The 23,483-nt window shown below is 47.3% G+C and overlaps 1 protein-coding gene across 5 annotated transcripts in view; it reads left to right on the top strand.

Annotated features, from left to right (window-relative positions):
• CEP44 (centrosomal protein 44) overlaps nt 1-23,483 on the top strand; it is a 362,898-nt gene that overhangs the window by 77,097 nt on the left and 262,318 nt on the right. The gene's annotated exons all lie outside the window — the stretch shown is intronic.

A 23,483-nucleotide genomic window follows, 5' to 3' on the forward strand; every position in this document is an offset into this window, starting at 1 on the left:
CCAACTTACCATCTATAACATTGTTGCAGTGTGGTGGGCTTACCATTGGTTCTTGCCCGTTGCTACCTACCCCTAGGGTACTAAACTGTGATTGACTAGAGCTGACATTCCCCAGGCCTGGGATCTGCAAGAGTTGTCGGCTCGCTGTGTACCTTTTCAAGGTAACGAGAACAACTATGTGTCTGCATTGTAACTTGTGTCCACCACCTTATCTTATGAGAGTGCTCTCCTAACCATTGCAACTCTTGGTACACATTGTTTTATATTCGTGTCTGGGAACCTCTCCTTTCGCCACTGCTGTCCGCTGATCGCTGTCCATTGTCTGCTTCGGCCGGGTCACGTGTTCAGGCACCTTGAATATGAGCTGTGCAGCTCTGAATTATGAGTATTTAATCTGCAGCATGTCCCTTTGTCGTCTGTTGATTGGAATGCTATCTGTATCTTTTTGTCTTGGCTGCGAGTCCTGTTTCACACATCTTGCTCTCTGTTCAGCCTGAATTTTAGCTCAGCTTGTCTCTTACTGAGGGCCTGCTGTACTTATCCTAAACCCTATAATGCTGTTTCTACAGTGTCCATACTATACGACATTTCCATAGGTTAGTCGCATGTGACTGTCGGGTTCCGTAGGTGCTCCTGCAGTTCCATAGGGTTCATTGTATGTAAACATCTGGAAGCTCTGCTCAGGATCTCTTGTCTCTTGCGGTTGCTGCGATTGGCTAATGGAGAAAATAATATAAGCAATGACAGTGTTTATATGGATCCGTCCACTAACTATAGAACTGTACGCTTGTGTTCTTCATGTATTAGAGTGTGTGTTTGTGTCCCAAAGTGCGGATGGCACGTGTGCGCTGTGTCTAACGCTGCTATGTCGTGGTGTCTCTAAGACATCAGCAACATGGCTTCTTGGTGCTTAGTCCAGGCTGTCAATAGAGGTGTCTTTGACCATGGCCTGTAGCTCTTCATCCATACTGGGGTAAATTTGTACCGCTCCTGATATGTAGGGCTGGCTGAGGGGGTATCTCGAAATATTTGTCCATCATGGGACCACTGGGAATCGGTCTGAAATAGAACGGGTGCATGCAGTATTTCCCGGCCACCTTCCTTGTCATGATTTTTGTAGGAGAGGATGTGGTGGTAGGCTTCCCCATCCCTCTTCAGACCCCCCTCTTGTTGACCTGTCGACCACATCCTTATGACAGTCCTTTCGCTCTTTGCTGCCATATCTTCGTTATTCCTCCGAGGTGCCCATAGTAGTTTGTGTGGTCATCGAACAACCAGTGCATATAACGGACCCACTTTCTTTCATTGTACTTTGGATCAAATGGGTTGTCCCGCGTCATAGATTCGGTTAGGAATAGTTGGCATTGTGCAATTCTTTATCTGATCTTATCCCTTTCTGCAACAATCTCGTCTTTTGTTCCTCCTATGTTTACAACTAATAGGATCATCATTCCAATGGCCCCTTCTGCTGTTTTCTTGCATTTGGCCATGCAGATTTTGCTCCCACACATTGATGCCTCTGCCAACACGAGAGCTCCCATTATCACCTTCAGTCCGTCTGCCAGCCATGATGGCATCCATGACCAGAGGTACGCTAGCCAGCTCTTGTCCTTCCCTGTTCCTCTTGCTTCATCTTGCATCTTGGCATGCATCCGCGCCAGTTGTGCTACTACATCTGACAGAGTCCCGTTATCTTAGTCGTTGGCCGGTATGAAGGTGCAACATGTGCTGTCTTTGCGCAAATGCCTCCTTCCATAGCCATGAGGTGATCCAGAACGTACCCATTTTGGAGGGCCACCAATATTTGTAATCGCTTTGCATTTGTGCACGTCTACACCTAAGGTATTATTGATGCAAAGAACATTTCTGTCCTGCTGAACAGCCTGTGTTCTGCTGGAACCTCATCTAGTGCCGCTTCTGATGCTCCTGAGAAGTAATTTCCTCCACTTTTTACTCTGCTCAACCCCGCTTCCTTCTCCGCTTTTTCTGACTTGGCAGTTGATGCCACCTCAATCAATCACATCCTTTCCGGGCACGACCAACAAAGGCATGTTGATGTGTACCAACGAGCATACTCCTCCCCAGTCAAGTTGCAGCTTCTCGTACGCTTTCGATCCGCAAGCCCAAAAGTGATCCATCAGCACATAGCTGCGAGTTGTTCGATGTTTTTGCACCCACCATTCTCGCCAACTTCATCTACGCCGTTGTTCAGATGGCACAGTGCTGGTGTCTTCAGAGGTATTATGAGCATTGGACCAGCTTCGTTCTCCACCCATGTCAGTAACTTTACACTCGTGTACCATTCTTTCAGGCACTTGTCATTCTCTTCCTGCACCTTGTTCACTGCTGACTGCGCTAGCGTCAGTGCTTTGCTTCCCACCACTCCATCTTGCCATCCATATTTTGTGTATACTTGGCCATACACAAGTATCTGTGGACTTTCCCAGCAACCAGGCTCTTATCCTGTCTCCCTCACTCTTGTCCAGGGACATGGCAGTTCCTTAATTGTGATAGACTTTGTTTCTCCCTTCCCTTCTCTGATCTGTCTGTTATGTACTGTAAACCTTCATCTAGTAGCCAGTAGTTGTTCATCATATCTAATGTCTTTCTGTAATTATCTTCATACGGGAAGGTTCCCTTTAGACAGTCATCTCAATGTGGCTGTCTTCCCTTGAAGTCTTCCTCGAGTTTGCACCATCGAAAGATATATCAGGCATTGTGCTCTTGCTGACACTCGAGCAGTGTCGGTGCAATACATGTCAACCTTATTCATGTCTGTGTCAACACTGCCCTTACCTCTCCTTACCTTATCGCTGTGTTCTCTCGTCCACCTGACATGGTCGTTCCATCTGCTTGGGTTGGAGGAATGTTAGTTGAGGGTACAGCCATAGCAGTTACATTAATATATAATTGCCAGAATAAAAATCCCACCAACCCACTTGGAAATAATAGACACGTCATTATAATAATGTTCTTTGTTTCCCTCATTTCCACTTGCAATGCTTGATCCTTGCAGCCTGAAGATATAGTTGCCAGCCTGAAATGCGTTACTTTGTTAGTATTGTAAAACACTCTAAAGCCCCGCGGACCAATCAATCACTGAATGCCTCGTCCCACAGCCTTCTTACAGATGGGTCTCTTAGTGTGGCAAGTACTGGGGGATCACTGTGCTCGAGCTGGGGGTATGTTTGGGCAAGGTAAGTTAATATACTCTAGGGGATTGGGCTTGGAATCTGCTTAGTCTCCTTACAGCGTGGATAAACTGCTTGGAGAATGTTTCTGGATGACGGGCAACATGAACCTAAACACCAGCAGTGATATCGACTTGCTTGTAGGCTCTGTATGTGCGGAAGAGAAAAATAAGACGGTGTACTCTACTCCAGTCTCTACTTCTGCTGCTGGAACGTGTGACCATTGGGTGTCCTGGTCTCCCTAGCCGTTTAAGTTCAGAACGCACTTGTAGCTCTCCTAGGTGCTGAACGTTGGCCCTATCGGTCATGGTGACATGGTTGCCAGGCCAGGCGCTGCTTTCTAGGTCTTGACTCTCGGACAAATGTTTCCAAACAGTCTTGCCCTTCTAGTTTGACAGCTCGGTCAGCCACTCTTTCCACAATGTGAGGGCGGGTGAACTGTGGCGCATTCCAGCGCCTCACAAAATTACACAAGAGGACGATGTCGGCCACGTTCAGTGTTTTTGAGTTTAGAGTCTTGGTGTCCGCCGTCTTCGTTGCTCTCCTCGCTGTCTTCTGGGCCTCCCCAGTGTCGTCGTATCTGGCGAGAGATGAAAGAAGTGCTAGCCACCAGAGAAGTAATGGGCGCATTCATTTCCTGACCTAACACATCTACATTATTCTCACAACAGTGATCAAGCAAAATAGCCACCAAAATCCCCTGTTGAGGAATCAAAACAAGCAAGATCTGTGGAGACAATCTACAACCTACAGTATTGTATTATATTTATGTTATTGCTTATAGCGCAGGACTAGTTTGAGAGGAACTTTACAAAGGGAGTATACCAGCATTGGACTTGACATTTTGTACAGTACTGTTGATGGAGGGTTGGAGGTATTTGTTTTACTTTGTCTCAAATGTATTCATGAAAGAGATGCATTTCTTGTGTTCTGCAAAATTGACGGAAGGTGGGGGCATTTCAAGACTACTGGGATTGGTTCCTGATGGTCAGGGGGGTAGGAATAATCTACTGGTACTCTTATTGACCCGCTTCCTAGCATCAGCTTGCCCAATATTGCCATAATCTTTGACAAATGTACTCCAATGTGGTCAAATCATATGTTGGTATATTGGATAAAAGAAATATGAGGAAGTCGCTCTGTAATTCAAGATGACACGTAAAGCGTTTCCCATCTTGTGAATCCTGGTTTGACTACCTTAGGCCCCTACTCCAGAATAGTTTTCTGATCATAGATCCTTGCCTCCCAAGGGTCTAACATCCAAATAAAAACAGTCTTGCCTTATGTTTCAAATGTTCTCGGTCAACCAGTGTAAAATATTACAAATTCTCCTTTCCAAGGATGTGATCACGAATAAGAATGCACTCCAGGATGTTTTGGTTATTGATGAGGATGCACAAAACTGTGACGTGACTCAAATTGACAGATATGATCTGCTCTCCCTGGTGCTATACCATATAGCAACCCTATTAATGCCCTATTAGTTAATCATTTCTAAGATAATCTTACATCATTATCAACTAAAAAATCAGTATATTGACCTTGTATTCAATTGAAGGCATTGCATTCTATAGTATACCTGCCTTTAAAAGCTGTAAAGCTAATCGGAGGGTGGCTGACATTTTGGGTGGAACCAAATCTGGTTAAGCCAAATTTGGATGTCGAAGGAATCCAAACGATTCTTTCCATATTCAAGTGCACTGGAATTATCATTTAGGTCATGAATATTTACTCTATGGGGGTTACTGGGCATTCAAATCTTAACTCAAAAGTTGGAGAAGTGGCTATTACCTTTTTAAGAAGAGATGAAGAAGGGTCTGCATTGTTCTAGGTGATATATAAATATGCAATTAGAGCCCAGTGGTACAATCTCCAACATATTTGACGACAAAGATTTGCTGTGGAACATTCCTGATTTAGGAACCCCTGCTGCCCCAAAACTGAACATTGTTTAAATTTGGAGGTTGTCCATAAATGGTCTATGGCATTCAAAGCTTGTACTGGTCGCCTCCATATATTCCCTTTAATCCCACTTTTAAAGGAAACAGACGCTCAGGCCTTTTACATTGTATATTAGGGAACCTGGAAAAGTGGCCTCTTGACCAAAATATGTTAATGGCTAGACCGGTGTTAGGGGAGTTTTCCTAATTCCACCTGGAGGTAAGACTCTATAAAACCCTCCCTTGGTATATAGGTCCCCAACTCTTAGTATAAGTCTGTACTACCCAAAGGATTTGTAGATTGGCAGAGCATATATGCTCATTTTATGAGTATGTGAGCTGTAGGTAAGTACAATTAACCCAGTCAATACATTAGCCCAAATAAACTTACGCACTAGAAGTTATATTACAATATACATTTATTCTATATACACTAGGCAGGTAAATAAATACTCTTTTGGACTAACCAATACAAATAGGAATTACTAACAATACTTTCCATATGTGACTGCTTAAATAATAGTTGGTCGCGCTTACAATTGTTACAGAAAATGACAGTTACACTGTCTAAATATTAGTGGTGCGCACCCCCATTTGTTACAGTGAAATGACAGTTTCATTCATTTACAAAGTCACACAAAGTCCGTAGGGCGTAAAAGGAGGGTTATTCAACACCATTTAGAAATTATTTACCTTTCACCAAAAGTGACCTATGCACCAGTCGTCACCAGAAGTCATTGTAGGGTCCCAGGTGATTTATCTTCATCCACCAAGCCTTTAAGAGACCACATCAAGTTTTTTTCGTCACAGGACTTCTACAGTCGGAGAAATCTTCGACCAAAGGAGAGCACTGCGAAGAACCAAATGGCTGCCATTCCAAAAGACTTTGGTTCCTTTTTATTTTTGTACTCGACATCCCAGTGATGCCTTCTTCCAAAGGGGGTCCATCCTCTGAGGGAATCGTCGAGCAAAGCCAAGAGACTCTGCCACTTCACCTGCCAAGGCACCAAAGGTGTGATGAGGTAGAGCATCTTCTAGCCTCAAAAGTTGTCCGGGGGTCCCCAATTTGTCTTGGATCCTGTTCTCCTGTAGCCTCCCAGGTACTTTGGGGGTGATAGAACCTTTCAAAAGAAAGCACAAAGTTATTGAATAATATTGGACTGGGATGTAAAAGACAACATACGTTACTCCCTAACCTTTCTATTACAAGTTGTCCAGGTTGGGGGGGATCCTCACTCAGAATTATTTGTCTAGTCTAAAGAAAGCATTCTGCCACTGTTCATAACCTGCCTTTTCGAATGGATTGTGTCCTCCAACGTATTCCTCATTTCTCATCTTTGATAATCACGTCCAGCTTTGGCTGCTATGGAAAAAAAATATCTTGGCAGAGAGCGATGTGCGTCAATGGCGCTTAGTCGATGTCCCTCAAAGGCCTCCGTCGAGTGTGACGCCATCGGGTGTATAAGTAGCACGCGCAGCGCCCGTTGGCCTCAGTTCCGTTTTTCCGCAAACGTGTTTGCTTCGGAGACTCAGTACGCCTCGCTAGTAATTATTTGCTTTGCAATTCCTAAAAAATCGAGTTAATCGATGACAATGTCTTCGTCCTCTACCCCGACGACTCCTTGCACAAGCTTCAAGAAGTGTATTGAGTGTGATTCGAAAATGTCGATCACGGATCCCCATCGTTCTTGCCTATGGTGCTTGGGGGGAAGGCCATGACACCGATTCCTGCGCAAAGTGTAGGGTTGTGACGGGAAAAGCCCTGCAAGAACAAAAGGGGAAGTTACAGATAGGGAAATTGCCCCGTAAAACTAAAACCGATCGTTCCATGGCCATCGATTCAGGAGAGCGTTCTCCTCAACGTAAGAGTGACAAAAAGCGATTGAGGTCCCGTAGGTAGTGGTTTGCGCCACTCGTCCTCCACTAAGCGTTCAAGGAGACAGAACCATTGGTCGCCATCCTCGTCGGACAAAGCCCCCAAATAATTAAAGTGCCCCACCAAACCTTCGTCATCTGAAGATTGGGAGGCATTCTGCTTGAAAATGCTGGAAATATTTGAAAAGGGTAAACCTCAGTCCGCGCCTTTTTGGAAGCCGGATGAGAGCAGTCCCGTACCGACATTCGCGCGCCCTTGAGCCTGGGTGGTCGAAGGAAGGCTCACAGAGCAGCCTCAAGTTCTCTGTGAGTAAACATCACATGAGACGTCACAAGCGTTCGAGTTCCTCGATTCCGTCGAAACCTCGACGACCCTCGAAGCCAAAATCTTTGAAGGGAACCGTCGAATCCTCTGCGCCATTACTAGCGACACCATCAGCGCTATTATTATCGACGCGACTGTCGACATCGACACCAAAACCATAGATGCCAAAAATTCTGGTGGGTTCAGCAGAGCCTACAGATCATGTGAAACATTATAAAGGCGCCATACCAAAGCCTTTAAGTGTTCCAGAAAAAAAACTTTACCCCTTTGCAAAGGAAGAGTTTTTTAAAATCACTTTCTTCAATTTTTGAAGAAGAAGAAAGATCTCGTTTAGAGGATGTCCCATTTAGCCATGAATTTCGAACTCCTAATGTACCGGAATGTCTCATTTCGGAAGAGAGCAGAATGAGAGACCTGGTTGACCCTCTGCATAATGCCAGTGGCGTTGATATATATCGCCTGAAATGCAGTTTGGTAGTATAGACAACAGATAACCACACACTTGTGGATTTCTCCCGTCCCCTGCACACCCAAAAGATATTGTGAACACAACCAATTAGTGAATGATTCCTATATGTTCAATTCTGTAATTCAAAAATAACACTTTGGGGGGGCGTGGCCAACATGCAAGCGCAGAGGACGTGAGCTCCGTGAGCTCCTCTTGCCGCCGACAACATCCTGAGGAAATTATCCTGTTTGGTGGGGCGATACGATTTGCAACTTCAGGATTAGCTGCATGAATGCCAGAAGAAGCGCCGTGTGCATTCTCACCCTAAGAACCCTGCTCTGGGCGAAGGAGAACGGCAGAGAAGATTCGGCGCGCAGGGCGCGAATAGCTGACTTCAAAATGGCCGCCGCGGCCCGATCCCTGTGTTAGACCGAACTCCTGAAGGGGGAGGAACCCTCGGCTGCCTAGCCCGGAGCGGTGTGCCATGCTGTGTCCCGACACCCGGTCGCTGGGAAAAGGAGAGTTGTGAGACTGTCGGAGCTGTCCCCGAGAGCGAGGGGGCCCGGTGGCGCCTTGTGAGCGGGAAGGACGCTCGACTGACGGAGGTCGGGCTGTCCGCACGCACCGGCGAGGAAGACCCACGGGGCTAGATCACACGAGAAGCTAGAACAGACACCTTCTGGCTGGTCTCCTGCACACAGGCACCCCAGCAACCGGTGCTTACGTAACTTGGAGGGCTAATCACTGCGGACAATTGGCGGCCCTGGTCCAGGATGGCCTGCGGTGCCCGGTGACGCCGTACGTAGGGGACCCCGCGTGAGGAGTGTGCCTGCATCGGAAAGCGCCCTCTGGAGCAGCAAGCAAGTAAGTGGGACTTTCCCACCCCAACCACCCCATCTATCCCGGGGAGCGCCTGGGGTCTCGCAAGCCAACAAAGGGGAAGGGACTACACCGAGTACTCTCCGCCGGACCCCCGGGGCACTGGCCCTTCCCTGCGGAGCCACGGAACAGAGCATAACTGGGGTAAGAATCACCGAGGTGAAGCACACCGCCGGCGCCCTGCCCCGCCAGGTTTTCGCCGTTGGGCCTAGTGGGAGACGCGGTCTTCGACGCACGGCACGATGGGGAAGGACAGGCAGAGAAAAGCATCTACCCAAAGCAGTATGGATCAGTTTGCGATAGCCACGGCCCCGGCTCCCGCGGCGTCAACAACACGAGCGCTCCCTCAACCAGAGGATGAACCTCTCTCACTGCGGGACATTATGGCGGCTATTGCTAGCTCGCGCTCCTCCATGGAGATTAAGATGGATAGTATAGCAGCAGATGTCTCCTTCCTGCGGCACGACCTACAAAAGTTAACTTCCAGAACGAGTGAGGCCGAGCACCGTATCTCAACAGTAGAAGATAACGTCACTGGGATCAACAGGCAGATGTCCCAGGCACTGGCCCGCCTGAAGTCCCTAGAGGCCAAGGTCGATGAGGGGGAGGGAAGGTCTCGTCGCAATAATGTTCGCATCCTCGGCCTCCCCGAGGGGGAAGAGGGGCAGTGCATGGAACTGTTTCTAGAACAATGGCTCACTGACATTTTCGAACCCTACTCTTTCTCAAAGTTTTTCTCGGTAGAGAGGGCACACAGAATGCCCTCGGGCAGACCGATACCGGGCACTCCGCCCCGAACAATAATTGCCAGGCTGCTGAACTATCGTGACAGAGATGCACTCCTGCAATTGTCCCGCTCCCAAGGGTCGATTACACATAATGGGTCGCGAATAGCCTTTTTCCCAGACTACACCCGAGAGGTGCAACGCGCAAGGCAATCCTTCGAGCCTCTCAAAAGACAGTTGGCGCAGTTGAAGGTGAAATACGGCCTTCTCTTTCCGGCCCAACTAAAGATTCACCATAAGGGGACGACAGTGCATTTTACAGACCCACAGGAAGCCTGGAAATGGGCCGAGGCACACATTGAAGGGGATTGGTCCACGAGACCACGACGACAGAGGGGCAGGGTCCGACCCGGGTCACGGCAAATCTCCCCGAGGAGAGCTCCGGAACGAGGGGAGCAGGAAGCTCCGGAGCAACAAGCAGAGCAGGACGCACACTGAAAACGCTCAAAGCCGGCAGCGAAGAGAAAGAGCGTTCAAACGCAGCATACGACTGAGCCACGGGAGACACCCCACCATACAAAACACCAACATACGGCACAAGAAGGAGAGCCCCCCTGGGTAGGTCCCTTCTTGGAGTTTCTCTTAAACTTAAAGTCAAGCCACACCCGCGTTACAGGTAGACACCTGTACCGTTAAGGTAGTTTGTTTCATGTGAGTTGTCCAGTTGACAACTTGGTTTCTCATGTTCGGGCGACAGATGCTTCTAGTTGGGAGGAGTATAGGGTGGGTAGTTATGGGTTTGTTATGTTTAGTTATGAATGGGGCCAGACAAGCAGGGGAGATACGAAAGTTCAAGATAGGGGCAGCACTAAACAAACACACGGAATCCCGGCGCCAGGCGTCGCCACCAGTGGCATATACCTTCTCGTCTACAAATAGTCATGGCCTCCAATAGCTTTGGGACCAGCAAGACCAAGTCACTTAACCTCATGACCTGGAACGTCAACGGACTCGGCAATGTAATCAAACGCCGACTGGTAGGGCAATACTTGAAAAGGCACACGCCAGATATAGTTTTTCTGGTAGAAACACACCTCGCAGGCACAGAATGCTCTTTTTTCAAACGCACTAACTACAGACTTGCACTCCATGCGGGCTTCACAATGGGTTCACGAGGTGTCCTGATCCTGATACATAAAAACCTCCCCTTCCATCTGAATACGGTGACTCAAGACACCGGAGGCAGGTACATACACACGACAGGCACGCTCTGGGGAAACTCCATCACATTGCTCGCTGCCTACGCACCACCAACTTTGCTAACACCACTACTCACCGACATTTCCCCCATGATTACGGAGGATAACTCCGACATCACGATACTTGGAGGTGACTTTAATGAAGTCATGAACCCAACCCTAGACCGCTCACACTTACGCAATAGAAACCCTGAGACACGTACCAAACTCGCCACGTTCACGAACGCCCTAGGCTTGTGTGACGTGTGGAGAGAGCTCCACCCCGACTCCAGGGAATATTCCTTCCACTCTGGGGCGCATGCCTCGCTCTCCAGACTGGATTATTTCTTCATTCCTTCAACAGACCTTCATAGAGCACAAGAAGCTTACCTATTACCCAGGGGAATCTCTGACCACTCCCCAGTGGTGCTGAAAATTATGACCTCTAGACCGACACCCCCGCCAAGTTGGCGCCTGAATAATTATTATTTGGGAAACCCAGACCTGGTAGAAAAACTCCAAGGGGCGACCGAAACGTATTTTGAGCTAAACACGGAGTCTGCAGCAGATCCAGGGTTACTGTGGGAGGCATATAAAGTAGTTCTAAGGGGGGAACTCATTTCATGGACTTCCGCACATAAGAAGAAACACCTCCTCAAAGTACACGAGGCAGAACAACAAGTTAAATTGGCAGAGGAAGCCCACATTGCCCAGGACACGCCTGAGACGAACCGAGCCCTACTCCGAGCACAGAAGCTGCTCCAGAACACAGCACTTGACAACGCCAAACAAGCACACACAGCAATGAGGGCACGTGTTTATGAAACAGGCGATAAAGCTGGCAAATTGCTAGCGTGGCTGGAGCGTAAGGAGCAGGGGAGCAGGCACGTGCATCAGTTACAGGGGGGGAGTGCAGGGCCACTATTATCGGATCAAGCCATTTCACAAGGGTTCGCTGACTACTACGCTGATCTCTACAAAGAGCCCACAACCTGCATGAACACGTCAATAATAGATGAAATTAACCTTCCCACTTTGGACGAGACCCAACAAGAACTATTGGACAGGGATATAACGGAAGAGGAAGTGGCTTGTGCGATGTCCGCCCTCCAATCTGGCAAATCCCCAGGCCCAAATGGCTTTCCGATCGAACTATGGCGGAAGGTGGGGACCAACGTAATTGCCCCACATCTCCTGAGAATGTACCAGCATGCAAAAGAACGGGGTACCCTATCCCCAGACCTGAGAGAAGCCACGATAATAGTATTGCCCAAACCGGACAAGCCCCCGGACAGCTGCAATTCGTACCGGCCAATTTCACTCATAAACAGCGAAGCGAAAATTCTAGCTAAGCTGCTAGCGGACCGTTTACAGCAGGTGATAACAGCGCTGATCCATCCGGACCAGTGTGGGTTCATGCCCCAGAGATCGACGCGCATGAACCTCCACAGACTGCATGCGGCACTGGAAAAAACTGACAGCATTCAAGGGCCGCTGGCCTTACTATCAATCGACTTTGAGAAGGCCTTCGATTCAGTGAGATGGGAGGCCATCTGGGACATAATGAGACGCATGGGGTTTGGAGAAAACTTCATGAGCTGGGTGCAGTTGCTGTACAGCGGGCCGGTGGCCAGGACTAAGGTTAACGGTTGGCAATCTGATCCGTTTAGTCTGGGCAGAGGCACAAGACAGGGCTGCCCCCTGTCAGCAATGATCTTCGCAATAGCCATAGAACCCTTGGCTATCCTCCTACGTGAAACGCTGCTCTGGGAAGGGTTCCGCTGGTCGGAGACATGGGAAGACAGAGTATCTCTCTATGCGGATGACCTGCTGATATATTTGAAAGACCCGTGCAACTCCTGCCACCGCGTCACACAGATGTTGAAGGAATACGGAGACTTCAGTGGCTTGCGGGTAAACTGGTCAAAATCCACCCTTTTTCCCATCAGCAACGTGGCAGCTGCTAGCCCCGCGGATTGCCCTTACCAGGTCGTGACAGATCAGATTAAATACCTGGGGGTAATCATCACGAAGAACCTGATGGACTACACATCGCTGAACCTACACCCGGTTGTGACAAGGTTTGCGGAGGACACTCGCCACTGGTCTTCCCTGCCACTAACGCTGATGGGCAGAGCAGCCCTATTCAAGATGATTGCACTCCCAAAGTTTCTGTACATCTTGCAAAACGCTCCACTACACATCCCACACCAGGAATTCCTGAAGATAGACCGCATCCTCAGAAAGCTGTTGTGGAGCGGGGGTCATCCGCGGATTGCCCTCTCTACCCTGCAAAGGTCCATCTGGGAAGGGGGGATTGGGCTGCCCAGACTGCAAACTTATTACTGGGCCAGCCAGATGGCGGTGGTGAACGACGTGCTCCATGGGGACAGGAATTTGCCGCACACCAAAAGGATCAACTCCCAGAGTGGAGCTGCCCCCTTGGAACTTCTGTATCGCGGCCGGGGCCGCAGACCAGCTCTAGATATGGACACTAGCATCACAAGCATCTGGTCGGAAGCGCATCGCCACATAGGATGGGACGCGAAACTGACTCTAGCCCAACCTCTGTGGCACAACAAATTTCTCCCCGAAATGTTAAAACTCCCCAAATGGCACGCATGGGCCAGTAGAGGTATCACCAAAATTGGAGACGTAATAAGGGAGGAGACACTGGTCACATTTGAAACACTATGTTCTGAATTCGCCCTCCCTCCTTCTGAGGAATACCACTATACCCAACTGAAACACGCACTGCACGTCCACCGTCACACCATCAGCGATATCCCGGAATGCACCCCGATAGAACGAAACATTGTCCAAGACCGTATACAGCGCAAAGTCACCTCAACCATGTACAACGTGATCACATCCTTTGCTACGCCTGAATTGCTCAGCCTGAAAGCCAGATGGGAGCGCGACGTGGGCTCGCTCCAACCTGAGGACTGGACAGAAGCACTGATGTATCCCCGGGAAGTGACCATCTCATCGAGACTCCGGCTGGTGCAACTTAAAATCCTACACCGCATCTACTATCCCAGAGTGGCACTTTTCCGCTGGGGCAGAATCCCGGACGCGCGTTGCCTACGCTGTAAACGGGAAGAGGGCACCTTCTTCCACATTATATGGGAATGTGACAAAATACAGCAATTTTGGAGGAAATGCTGTGACAAGCTATCCAGAGCCATGGGCAAACCAGTGCAAAGGGGACCAAAACAACTCCTGTTAGGGATCTCCGACGAAAGTGATCTGACCCGCTACGAGAAATTGCTCTGGTCGACCGCAACAGCAGTCCTCAGAAGGAACATTGCGCAGCTATGGGGATCCGAGAGAACACCCTGTTATGACCAGTGGGTCACAGATGTGGACATTTGCGTGATAATGGAACGCAGGGTGTATGCTGCAAGGGGGTGCCCGCAGAAAGCAGACAAGATATGGCAGAGATGGGAAGAGGATGACTGAGTCCCAGACGAGATGTAACGAGTGTAACGAGTGTAACGAGACATATCGGCGGGCGACGCCAGGCTAGCGAACCTGGAACGCACAAACTGCCTCACGAGCCTCCTCACCGCAGAACTGATGACCCCGAGAATTAAAGCCCCATTCTTTGTTTTCTTTGCTTTCTTTTCCTTTTCCCTTTCCCTGGAGCTATTTAGCCCCTCCCCTCCCCCCCCCTCCCCCTTCTTTGTTATGATGGGATACTTGTAATGTTATATGCATGTTTTCAAAACCAAATAAAGTTTTTGATTAAAAAAAAAAAAAAATAACACTTTGCTAATAACTCTTGTCTTAAGAAATGTATATATACACACTTATTCATTTATGTTAGACCATACATAATACCAAACTGTTGAATTTCAAATTTTACTTTGTTGATCATTTCACAACGTGTCTCTACGCGTTTCGGGGTTTGATGCTCCCCTTCTTCAGGAGTTGTCTATTCCCTTCAAAGGTCTTGTAGTTCCATCTATACAACCATTAGTCCAAACCACTACGACAGATTTGAAAGATACCACGGATTTTCTAAACATACTGAAGAACTTACCAGAAATCAGGCACTAGGAGGGACCTAATATTTTTAACTGGATTAGTGTAAAAGGATTGAACTATTCTTATTTATCTGGTATTGTTGGCATTAAGTTGAACAGGCAATTCTGATAATGAGTGAGAAACCGAACTGAATTAGTAAAAATCACCTAGTTAATTATGAGATCATAATTAAAGTGACAGTGAAAAACAAAAGGATAATGGAATTTAAAACTTATAAATCTAAATTGTTTATTATAGATGGAACTACAAGACCTTTGAAGGGAATAGACAACTCCTGAAGAAGGGGAGCATCAAACCCCGAAACGCGTAGAAACACAAGTTAACGGATTGTTATTCTAGAAAATATTGCCCAGATGGGTTATTATTGAATAATCAAACGTCATACTGTATATTGTCTATTTCGAATTGTGAAATGATCAACAAAGTAAAATTTGAAATTCAACAGTTTGGTATTATGTATGGTCTAACATAAATGAATAAGTGTGTATATATACTTTTCTTTGAGTAAAGAATTTTTATAAGACCAGAGTTATTAGCAAAGTGTTATTTTTGAATTACAGAATTGAACATATAGGAATCATTCACTAATTGGTTGTGTTCACAATATCTTTTGGGTGTGCAGGGGACGGGAGAAATCCACAAGTGTGTGGTTATCTGTTGTCTATAGTATAGTTTATACAACCTAGTGTCAGGGTTGGTTTTCTCCCCGGCACCCCACTACTAAATTTATACTTTATCAAATTTTAAGGAATGAGAGGAGTGCACTGTGATAAATTGGCTAGAGATTTCATGCAGTTTGGTAGGCCAGAGCCAGGAGAGCATGCTGACTCTTCATATCACCATCAGATGCCCCAGGTGGTGGAATATCTAGGCTGGGCTAAACCTCCGGTTCAATTTGTCCATTATGGCCTTACAGATATTCTGGACCAAGGTCCACCTACAGACCCAATCTTGCCTTTTCATGTGGCTTTACAAAATAGTGTGGACAGTAATTGGGAGTCCCCGGACACAATCCCTGCGGTGGATAAATCGCTTGCAAGAAAATACTGCCCTTCCTGTAGCGACCCCGGCTATCTGTCCAATCACCCCACTCCCAAGAGTCTGGTGGTCCAGGCAGCCACGGCTACATCAAATAAGGCAGCGTAACCTACCATGCCTCCAGATAGGGACGACTAGCGTGTGGATGGATGGGCGCGGAAGATATTTTTAGCTGGGAGTATGGCCCTGAAGTTGGCCAACTCCACATGTGACTTGGTCAAGTCTTTGGGAGTGCATATCCATGGCAGTGGAGCACATTCCAGAAGTGGATAAAAGGGAAGGTTCCCTAGCTATCCTTAAGGATGGCAAAGAAGCCATGCGTGAAGCCCTTCAATCTGGATTGGACACTGCAGACCGCATCAGCAGGTCCATGACTACGAGCACGGTAATGCGCAACCATCTGCGCAAGTCCGGTTTTGGACCGGACGTGCAGGCTCGTCTGCTAAACATGTCATTTGACGGGGTCTGGCCTATTTGGCAACAAGGCTGACGAGAGCCTTGAGAGGATGCAGACCTCAAAGGCGGCTGCCAAATCTTTAGGGGCCGCTGTTAGGCAACCTCAGACTTTTCGTTCTTGAGGACAACCATGGAGGGGGCGATCCTATCGTTACTACTCCTCATTTGGAAAGGCGAGCGGAATGGCCAGTCAAAGAGGCCAAAGAAAAAACCCTTGTGGTGGACCAGGAAAAAGTGCAAAGCCAGCTCCAGCTTCCTTGCCATCAGCAACTGCAGCAACCGCTTCAAAACCACTTTGAGAGCGTGCGTCACAAATCACTGGTGGGGGGGCAGACTGTCCGCATCTCGAAGAATAGTGAGCCATTACTTTAGATGCTTGGGCTCTGGAGACAATAGCCCAAGGTTACTGCCTTTCATTTATAACGCATCCTCGCAACAATCCACCGGGGAAACACTCTTTGAGGATTCCAGATCTGCTCCTTGTGCAGGAAATAACTCTGCAAGAGAAAGGTGCTATAGAACAAGTACCTGTAGCGGAGATCCCCAAAAAAGACAGAGGACTGAGAATCATCTTGGACTTGAGATACTTCAACAAGTTCCTCAAGAAGGACAAATTCAAGGTGGTCACTTTCTCAGCAGGCCCTCCAGTTACAGGATTGGTTGCTGTCATTGGCCCTTCAGGATGCTTATTTTCATGTGCCAATCCATAACAAGCACAGAAAATACCTGAGGTTTGCATCTCCCTCAATTTCAAGAAGTCACAGATGACACCTTCCCAGCAGCTACACTACATCAGAGCTGTACTAGACACATCCTTTGGAAAGAGCTTGCCACCCAAGGCGAGGGCTCCAGACATTCTTCAGATGGTTACCAAATTTCAAACTGCCCAGTATCTTCCTGCGTTCGATTTCTTGAGGTTGCTAGACCTCATGGCATCCTGCATTTTTCCGGTGCCAGAAGCCCGCCTGAGAATGAGGTCCCTTTAATGGCCTCTAAGAACACAATGGTCCCAATTCTCCGGAAAGATGTCTGATCGACTTCAGGTTCCAACCAGGGTCTCGCAGGATCTTCTGTGGTGGGCCTGCAAGGACAATATTCTGATGGGAGAACATTTTTGGCAGCCTTTGCCGGAGATTACAGCAGTGACGGACGCCTCACTCACGGGGTGGGGAGCCCATGCCAACGGTCTGACAATCAGCGGTCGTTGGTCTCCATCGGTGTCCAAAATACACAGCAACCTTTTGGAGCAGAGGGCAATCATATTAGCGCTGAAGGCCTTTCTGCCCTCTGTCGGGGAAAAGAATGTCCTGGTAATGACAGACCACACAGTAGCCATTCATTACCTCAACAAGAGAGGATGTGTAGGGTCTCTACCACTATGCAGTGAGGCAACGCAGCTCTGGTACTGGGCAATTCGAGAAGGAATCTCCCTATCAGCAGTTCACCTAGCCGGGGTAAGAGAACACGACGGCGGATGCTCTAAGTAGGCAGAGCACAGTTTCCCACGAGTGGGAGATAGCACAGTAAGTCCTTCAAGAGATCTTCACCCTTTAGGGAACTCCTCAGGCGTTGCCACCGATCCCCATCATTCCTCAAGTAATCAGGAGGTTGAGACGGTCCAGAAGCTGCATGATCCTAATCGCCCCCGATTGGGCCAGGAGAGCGTGGTATCCAGACCTTCTGGACATGTCCATCTGTCCTTCAATACGTCTTTCTCAAAGAGAGGATCTTCTCTCGCAAGGGGAGGGACAGGTTCTCCATCCAGAGGTCAACACTCTCAACCTTCACATGTGGTTTCTGAAAGGTTGCGATACAAGGATTGGGACCTCCCAGATGATGTAATGATGGTGTTGCTTTTGGCAAAAAGGCCAGCAACAAAAGCTCTGTACCGTTGCCACTGGAACAAATTTTGCGACTGGTGCAGGGAAAGAATGTTGATCCTTTTCTATGTTCCACTCCGGATGTGCTTTCTTTTCTCCTTTTATACTTAAGGTTGTATCTGATTTTTCAACTAAATCAAAAGATTGCTCTGCTGTCGTTTTACCCCCCGCCGCATGCCAGTAGATTGGACCCTAGAAGAGCTGTAAGCTTCTATATTTCTAGATTCTCAAAACTAAGAGTGAATAACTAACTCTTTATTGGCTACACCGGAAGAAAATTAGGACAAACTGTTTCGAAACAGACTTTGTCAAGGTGGATTATACTTGCTATTTCAGAATGTTACAAATTGGCAGGCAAGGACCCACCAGAATGTTTGAGAGCTCATTCTACCAGAGGTATAGCCTCTTCTGCAGCCCTTCAAAGAAGATTACCTATTAGATCCATTTGTGATGCTGCAGCATATGATCATCGTTGCATACGTTAAAGCATTATTGTCTGGATGCTTCCCACTCTCAGGATGTCACCTTTGGTAAGGCGATACTGTATTTGCCCTTATAAAAAGCCGACAATTCTAAATTTTCCTCCCTCCTCCAATTCTACATACTGCTTTGGGGGGCTATCAAAGATGAGGAATACATGGAGGACACAATCCATTCGAAGAACAAGTTACTTACCAACTTGTAACGTTCTTTCGATTGGATGTTCCTCCAACGTATTCCTCATCACCCTCCCATTCTACCCCTCTGTAGAATTTCCTATGCTGCTACAGCTTTCGTTCTCGCAAGGCTGACTACTGCTTGCCTAGGCTAACAGCCAACACGTACAGGAGGGAAAAACGGAACTGAGGCCAACGGGCGCAGCGCATGCTACTTATACATCCGATGACGTCCGTTTCGACAGAGGCCTTCGCGGGTCTTCGACTGAACGAGATCGATGCACAGCACCCTCTCCTTTTCCGAAGCTGGACGGGATTATCAAAGATGAGGAATGCGTTGGTAAGTAACGTGTTCTTCTTTCCTATTCTATGCTGGTTGCACCTTATTTAAGAATTCACATGCCATTTACAACTGCTTGCAGTTAGTGCAGTTATTACTGAATTTAAGTAGTGTGGTACCACATAGTGTATATATTTATCATTCTCTGAATAAGTATTCCATGTACAAAGTATTATTTATATGTATATTTGGTAGAGGTAGCAACATTATTTTATTTAAAGCTGTGTTATCACCTAACATAGTGTATGGACATTCCTTTGTGGGGGCTTTGGGGAAACACTACTTGCAACACAGCGTGCCATATTGTATTAAAATCCATACCTGGTATCACTTTGTGTGCCGGTTGGGAAAGTTTGTAGAGTGGCCATGTAGCCACTGACAAAAGCGGGAATCGTCCCTCATTGTGGCTTTTATTTGGGTACATACTCATTTCAATCAGTGTGAGCATGTTGCTAGTCTCATCTCGCAGGGCTTTACTCAAAAGCGTAATACGTCCCTAAGAGGCAAGCGAATACGTAATTTTTCAACAACTACCCTTTGTATAAACAAGCGCAAATATTCCTGGTCCTCCTATTTCCTTCATTCAATCGATTCCACGTAACATCTTCATCAAATGTGCAGAAAGGTGCTCAAAGTACATATGTTATCTCTAACCTTAGAACCACTTGCATATATTAATAATTGCACTCCACACAATGGCTACATCATATTTAAGGAATAGAATCATAATACTTTATTCCACTCAATGCAGTCTTTCAATCCCCTTATATTACAGACAAGAAATTAACCGTTCTTTTGAAATCCATTTCTTGTCTGTGTTAGGCAAGATTGTATGCAGTACCCTGTGGGAGACTGCACCAGTTTTGACCTCTTGGCAATAGTTAACCCAACCTTTGGTATAAGCACGTATTACACAAGTTGGTAGAGCGACTGAGCAGCCAGGCTTATCTCAAGAGGGGTCAATGCGAGCAGTAAATATCCAAATAAACACTTACAATCAAGGTTTCTTGTTTAAACAATTTATTTTTACACTTAGTTGAATAAGCCTTTTTTAGAAGGAAGCAATATAGAGTAACCCCAAAATACACTTCAAAATTACACTCTGTTTCTTTAAATCAGCAAATACCAGTTTGGGATAGCACACGGATTCTTCCTACACCCTGAGGTGACATAAAGAACTAGGACATTGTGGACATTAATATATCACTGGTACGTTTAGAGCAATATTGAGTTAGTGTTAAGGAGAAAATACGAGAATAAAACACTGGTTAACAAATATTTTTAAGCAGGTAAGTACTTTTTGAACCCTCCAATGCAAAGTAAATTAACCCTTTTATTCGGGGAAAGGCAAAGCACAAAGTCAGAGGTAAGAAGAGTCTTTCAGGGAGCCGGGACAGCCAATGTTAGTTCACCAAAAGTCTAGGTGAGCTGAAGCACTTCTTGCAGGTAGGTAAAAAGTCTTGCACAATGTTTTACACTGTAGGGCCACAAGCTGGGAGGCTTATGAGGGGCAAAGCTGTAAGCAACTCTGCAAATGCAACCAAGGCAAGTCTCAACTGAGAGCTAGCATGGCTACACGACAAGAGGTAAGTCCTTTTAGTTTACGGTACCTTTTGGTTAGAAGAAAAACTGCTTCCAGCTGGCTTCTGTTCCTGTGTAGGTCTGCACATCCTGTTGTTTCTGGGCCTCAGTCGTGGGGACAAGAGGGAGGATGTCTGGGGACTCCTTCACTACGAATGGAAGGTAGACGGCAGCAACGGGCAAACTTCAAATCAGCAGCACTTTGCAGTTTCTGCTCCTCGTGACTCTCGCAAATAGCACCACCACGGTTCCCGGATACCACTATGGACTTTGCTTGCATCTGGGGTCCAGCACTCTGTTAAGGTGGCTCAGGTTTGGTCAGTCCTGCTTCAAGGGAGCATGGAGGATCTTCCTGGAGCTGAGGTCTGACTTAGTCACTCACTCGATTCTGGTGTTCCTCTCCCCGGCAATCGGTTCCTGCAGCAGCAATGGAAGTACAGCCAGCTCCGAGAGGATTTCCAGATGAGCTTGGTGTATGGTCGACTTGTTAGGGTAATTTCTGGGGTCGGCAGAGCCTTACCTAGGGTCCACTGACCTCCAGCTCTCAGAAGGCCCTATCTCCTTCCAATGTCCCAAAGAAGTCAAGGTCCATACAAGGAGCAAAGGGTTACTTCTGTTTTATTATAAAAAAACGAGCATGGAGCAAAATCTAGTCCAGGCACATCTCATTAATTCTGGGCTCAAAGGACACTTTTGTACAGTTGTGACATCAGACTCGGTGTCGATTAACAAAATCCGTCCCCGAACCAAACCCCACTCCGGGTTGGCTCCCAGAGTGGTAGGTCCAAACCGAACCCCACTCCGGGTTGGCACCCAGAGTGGTAGGTCCAGGATAGGGGCATAGAGCGTAAGATTATTGGTGGCCACTGTGTCAGGTGGTGTACTTGTATCGTCCCTAAAAATTGCTACCTGAGAAATGTTACATTAGAAACCCTGATGATTGGCTAAAGATTTCGGCCACCAGCCCCTATCCCGCAGTGTCCTCATTGGTCAGGTTGCGGGCCCCCAAGCCTGGGACTACCGTTGGTCCCAGCCCGCGAGACACCTGCTTTCGTACAATGTGTATCAACAATGTGTGACTGTTAGTGTGTAACAATGGGAGTTTTCCTAATGCCATGAGAGCGGACCAGTCCCAGCGCATATTATAGATGGGTTGTTGCAATTTTGTTGCAAGCTCAGTCCCCGGCGTGAGACGGCTGCAGCTTCCCAGCTTCCAGGCCTTAGCATCATGTCAGGTCGGCCGGAACACGTGTGAGGAGACCGCTGATCAGGCCGAATTACTTTGATTTGTATTTTAGCTTGGGGTATTCTCTCCTGTATCTGGGCTCATCGTGGCACAGTGAGTGAGGAATGTCACTTGCAACAATGTGGCCTTGGCGGTGGCAGTCCCTGCCAGGGTTATTTTGCTTGCTCAGCAGCTTGCAGCTTCGCAATCTCTGCTTGATGATTCTTGTGTGCTGGATTTGTCGGAGGCCTACCTCCGCTCCGGTTATTCATATAATTGTCCATAGGTTATGGCTTGTCATGGTTGGTCTGGTCTCTTGAGTTCTCCTGTCCATCCATAGGGTTAGTAGCATCTGCAAGCATATACACAAGCTCTTCTGGCTTCTTGTGTTTCTGTGGTGCGGTGGTGCACCCACATGGCAAAATAACAAACGTGCAGACAGTATATACATGTGACTGTCATCTAGCACATAGAACTGTACGCATATGTTCTTCATGTGGACGTGTGTGTGTCTCGACTGTGCAGGTTGCACGTGTTCTTCCTGTCTAATGCAGCTATGTCGTCATGGAGTCTCTACCGACCTGCAGCCTGGCGTTGTGGGAGCTTCAGTAGATTCGATCCTTATAATCATCTCCAGCTCGGTCTTGGTTGTCGTTGCTTGGACTGGATAGAGTTTGTACCACAGCAGGGTTGTATGGTTCCCACAGACCCAGGAACACTAAAGAGATGAGTTTCCACTTGCAATATGTACTTCTCCCTCAGCATGAAGGCTAAGGAGGCAGTGTGAACCCCTGAAGGTTTACCCTTACATCTGGGATCCCCTTTTACATTGTCAGTAGACCCACAAGCATAGCATTTACCAAATGTTTTCTGGAATTGGGGGTTTCTGCTGACCTCCCTCTGGTTTGGCACCAGAGGTTTCACTAGACTGACCTGGTTTCCCATATGGCTTACAGTTCTTATGTTTGTGGCCCTCTTTTGGATGGGAGGATTTAGATTTCTCTTTGTAATCTTTCTTGTGCTGCTTCCCCTCATCCTTTTTGTGAGTGGCCCCAGAATCCTTCTGAGTGGGCCTGTTGGCAACCCACAAGTCAGCAGCTTTTGCTAGTTTCTTGGGATAAATCTCTTGAGTCAGCCAAGTTCTGTCTCAGCTCAGGAGAGCAGGCATCAAAAATAGACTCCAACAAAAATAGATGTCTCATTCCTTCAATGAGTTCACACTGTAACCCTTAACTGAACCACCCTACATTTTTCAAACATTCACACACCCAAGTAGCCCAAGGGGTACCATCAATCTTTTTGAGGGTCCTAAACCTCTTAAGGTACTGGGAAGGAGTTTTCCAAAATGTAGCTATCAAAGCTAGATTCACATTTTCATACTCCAATCTTTCAAGTTCCCCCACCTCCATTACAGCATCAGTTGCAACCTGGCGGAGCCTAGACAGAAGCCAAGGAATCAACTGATTGCCTGTGAAACCCTGAATACCATAATTGTATTCAAAAGCACCCAACCAATCCAAAATATCAGTTTTCACATCATACATACTCGCTGCTTCTTTGGGCATGCAAGGCCTCTTTGGACTGGAATACCTAGAGGACTTTGGGATAGAAACTTTTTCAAGAGACAATTTCCACA

This window comes from Ambystoma mexicanum, chromosome 6q, assembly GCF_040938575.1.
Source record: "Ambystoma mexicanum isolate Mex_15411 chromosome 6q, UKY_AmexF1_1, whole genome shotgun sequence".
Classification (NCBI taxonomy): Eukaryota; Metazoa; Chordata; class Amphibia; order Caudata; family Ambystomatidae; genus Ambystoma; species Ambystoma mexicanum.